Consider the following 5,077-nt stretch of genomic DNA (forward strand, 5'->3'; position numbering starts at 1 on the left):
ATGGTTTACCAGAACCTCTAGTGTTAAATCACTCATCTGATTAGGATTGACTTGATAGTCATCCAATCAGGAGAGCAGGATTTCTTATCCTAGATTCCCTAGCATTATCTGAGGTTATTTGTGTAACGCCCTAAACTCCAGGGGCCGTTACGGTGTGCCTTGTAAACAGTGCTAAACTCGCTAATCGAGTCATTTGGCCAAAATCGTGTAACTAAGTATGATTAGCTGTTTAGGGATTAAAAATTTTGGTTAAGATATAACGTTTCATTAGAACATTTATTATATACATTGGGATCCCAAAAATATAATTTAAAGGTCTATTACAAAAAAATATTTACAACTAGCCGGTCTAAGCGGCAAAACAGGGTTTAACCCTAGCTCCTCTCCTTGAAACGTCGGCTGTGGCGGTCGAGCAGCTGCATATGTACACATCGCCACCTAAGCTATCCAACTCAAGGATGATCTAGCTTTCTTTTGCCTTTACCTGCACCACATAGCACCCGTGATCCGAAGCCCAGCAAGAAAACTCAATATTCTCATGAACAGTAATAACATGTCATCAAATCATAAGGCACGCGCCTAGCAGATATAGCCCTAGTCAAGCAGGCAAACAAATCCACGTAATGATGGGTATCCAGGATAAGGAATCCTGCCCTCCTGATGGGATGACTATCAAGTCAATCACAATCAGATAAGTGAATTATCACTAGTGGTTCCGATAACCATACCGGGCTGATAGCCTTGAATAAAAGGGTGACAGTGGTACAAGTCACTAAGGTGGGTTCCGTTCCCTTTATGAATAAGTGATCATTTCACTAGCTTAAACAAGATAGGTGCATGATGATTAGTCACCAGCATAACCTTCCTCAAGACCCTAGAGTCATAACTATGGAACACTGTTCCTTAGCCATGTGACAAGCAGTCACCTAGGCCTTAGGCCCTGGCTCTAAGTAACTAGTCCTAGACTAGCCAAGCGCTTATAATTTTCATCGACCTTCGGGTCAGTCCAGCATTAATACCCCATATGAATCATTCAATGCTGATATCGATTAGATCTAATCTTCATTCGGCCCTGCGTCCTCGACTCTTATGCCGTTTCTGACTCTCAGGTCAGTGATACGTGACTAGTGTCGAACCTGAACAGTTGGTGCCACACACAAGCAAGCAATGCTACCAAACATATATCATATGTCAAATATCTAAATAGAGGGCATTCAACATGCTTACTTAACAACTACCAGCATAATAAGGACCATGCATAAACACAGAGGCTTAAGCTCTGAACAATCTCATATTCAGTACTCAAAGCATGCCCTAGTCACATGTTTCTCGTGCAACACATGCAACATATTTAATCACTTGACATGCCTCAAAAATAACCTTGCATGTCACATTTAAGCATCCAACATGCATCAAGAATAACCATGTATGTCACATATACACAGGGTGCAGTTTTCTTACCTCTGATTCGAGCGAGAATTAATATAAGAACGACCCTTGAGAACGATCAACCTTTAAGCCTTTAGCGGTTACCTAGTCATAACCAAATATGGGACACCATCAATAAAATGAACACCAAAGGTTCCCAAACCAAGATCTAGCCTCTGGGACATCAATCCCCACTATTCCGGGTAGTAGGAACAATCCCGAGGCCTAAAACCAAGTTCTCGGGGCCAAAACACTCAAACGGGCTCAAACCTGACCAAGGGCTGCGACCCTAACCCCTTGGGCTGTGGCCCCCAGCCACTTCAGGAGCAAGGGCTGCGGCGCCCTACACCTAGGGTCGCGACGCCTAGCAAGGCAAAAACCTCCCCAGCAGCTTCTTCAAGCTAGGGCCGCGACCCCCAACCCAGAACCAGCCATAGACCCATTTTCCATCATCCCAAACACCCCAAAAACATACCTAAACACTTCCAAATCATCAAATCAAAGTTCCCAAGCTTCCCAATGATCCAAAACCATCAAATCCCGAGGCTCAAACGAACCAAAAACTCAACGATTCACAAAGTCCAATTCTAAGCTTAAAAACTTTAAAAACTTAAAACTTGAATTACCTCCAATTTAGTTGTTTCCAACTAAATCCTTCGGCTAATGAGCTTCTAATCTTCCCTAGGATCGCTATGCCTCGATCCTCGCTTGATTTTGACTCCTAGAACTCGAAATTTCTTCGAAAATGCTTCAAACGGTAAAATGAACTATCGGGAAGAGAAGAGAGGTTTTCTAACGTACTGTTCTATCTGACAAGCTACTTCAAGCTTAAGTAACCTCAAATAAAACCTAGTGCTCGGGGTCCCAAAAACACCCCCAGGGACATTATAGTCAAAACTCCCAGAACTTCCTCCTGATCTCAATAACTCCCAATTTATCATCAAATAACATTCTCATAACTCAATATCCCAATAAAAGACCCCCGTTATGACAAAACCGCTAATCAATAATTTAAGACTGTCTCATGCCGAATAGCTCGAATATATCTCCATAATAATGAGATCTCATTCACAAATCACAATATGCACCCAAATATACAAATATGCCCTCAATGGGCCAAATTACCAAAACACCCTAATAATCAAATGTGGACCCACATGCATGCATATAACATCATATTATAATATAATTCACATAAACATGCATATTATCTGTTAATGGCATAATTAAATAATTATGGCCCTCCTGGCCTACTAATCCAGCCATTAAACCGCATTAGGGATTTCTGGGCATTACAATTTGCATGCTTGAATAGAGCTATATTTGCTAGGCATGCTAGATATGATTTGATGTCATGATATGACTGTTCATGAGCATATTGAGTTTTCTTACTAGGCTTCGGCTCACGGGTGCTATGTGTTGCAGGTAAAGGCAAAAGAAAGCTGGACCATCCTTGAGTTGGAGAGCTTAGGTGATGATGTGTACATATGTGGTTGCTCAACTGTCACGGCTGAGGGTTGAAAGAGGAACTAGGGTTACACCCTGTTTTGCCGCTTAGATCGGCTGGTTGTAAACATTTTCTTGTAATGAACCTTTAAATTATATTTTTGGGATCCCAATGTATACAGTAAACGTTTTAGTGAAACGTTATATCTTAACCAAAAATTTTAATCCCTAAATCTCTAATCATACTTAGTCACACGATTATGGCCAAATGACTCGATTAGCGAGTTTAGCATTGTTTAAAAGGCACACCGTAACGGTCCCTAGAGTTTAGGGCGTTACAACTTGGTATTAGAGAGAGCCAAGGTTTATGGTTCCTGAAGACAAGCTGGGCATGTACACTCGTCACTAAAGATAGCTTCACTCAGGGAATGGTAACTATTTCTATAGTTATGTGCTTAACTGCTTAAATAGAATGTAAATGCTTTACCTGCACATTGTATTAGGGAGCATGAGATTTTGATAGAGCCTGGCTCTTGACTATATGATTATATGCTCAGTGAAAATATATATGAATGTGATCATATGGTTACCTGCTCCATGAACATATATAATTGTGATATTTGCATGCTGGAATTGGAGGCATGGTGTGATGTTGGAAGAGCAGGGATTGTGATTGATGTATGAATGCCATGGGCATGTTTCTAGCACTGCAGTGGTTTGTGATTGTAGTGTGGTAAGATTGTTCTCGTGGGAAAAGCTCTTGATATGCTCATCATGATTAGTGGATCAAGTTATTGACTGCAGATTCAATCAGCAGGTTTATATCCAAGGCAGATAATAAGGCCTGGTAGTGGTTACACTGAGGCTGGGAATTACAGCCAGTTTTTAGTTCTTCATCTGCTCCTTTGAATTTTCAGCAAATGTTCACAGATTTGCAATCAAGATTGCAGAGGCATGAGGAAGAGATCAGGTGTCTGAAACAACAGTGGAACTTGTCGGGAAACACTTCTTCCTTTGTTTTGCCAGGAGTGGCACCAGTTTTGGCTCAGCCTAAGATTGAGAGCAGATGGGAGTTTCTCTATGGAAGATTCCAGGAGTATTACCCTCCAGTCTTTGAGGGAGGCCTAGATCCATTCAGAGCTGAGCAATGAATGGGCATTATCAGTTCCATTCTTGACAGTATGGGGCTGGTGGGTCATGATAGGGTGATCTATGCTACATATGTATTGCAGGATGATGCCCGGACATGGTGGGAAGTAGTATCCCAGAAACGAGATACAGCTGTGATGGATTAGAAAGAATTTAGGCAGCTGTTCAATGAAAAGTATTACTGTGATGCAGCCAAGACTGCTAAGGTGAATGAGTTTCTGAATCTCGTTCAAGGAAATGCAATAGTAATCGAGTATGTTACCATATTTGATGGGTTAGCCGAGTTTGCTTTTGACATGGTACCTATAGATGTAGCTTGGAAGGAAAGGTTTGTCCAAGGATTGAATTCCGAAATAGATCAGGGCATTAGAGTTGCCCCAGTGCATGAAATCTCTACCTATGCTCAGGTGGTAGAGAAGGCTCTTGCTGTTGAGAGCGTAAGAAATGAGAATAAGAGTGCCAGAGAGCATGGAGCTCAGGCAGTGGTACCTCCATTTATTGGAGCAAGCAAGAAGGAAAGCCGAAGGACTTATCCAGTATGTGCTCAATGCAAGAGGCATCATTTAGGAGAAGTTGAGCAAGGGCGTGTTTCTCATGTAGAATGTTTGGACATCGTAAGAAGGATTGCCCAAGGCTAAGAGAGGATGAGCAAAAGGGGATGGACAGCTTGACTCCAGCTCGAGTGTTCGTTCTGATGCAGTCAGAATCTGAGACTGAGACTAGTTCCTCAGGGGTGGCAAGTCAGTTTTCTAGTCTTGATTTGGTATTGTGCTGACTGGCTTGGTGCCATGTTATTCTTTGCTTGTTGCATCTAGAGCAACATGAAGATGATATGCAGATTGCATGGTTATGTTATGATGGGAAAGTAATACTGTATTGGTGATTTAAGAGATGAGTTGGATTATGATGAAAATGACTCATCAGTGGTTTTGATAAAGTTGGTTATGATTGGCTTTGGTATGATCTGGGATATGGATTGGATAAGTAAGTGTGAGGCAATGCTAAATTGTAAGGAAAGGGTGGTAACTCTTGGGCTTGAGAGTGGGAAGCCTGT

This window comes from Humulus lupulus, chromosome 9, assembly GCF_963169125.1.
Source record: "Humulus lupulus chromosome 9, drHumLupu1.1, whole genome shotgun sequence".
NCBI lineage: Eukaryota > Viridiplantae > Streptophyta > Magnoliopsida > Rosales > Cannabaceae > Humulus > Humulus lupulus.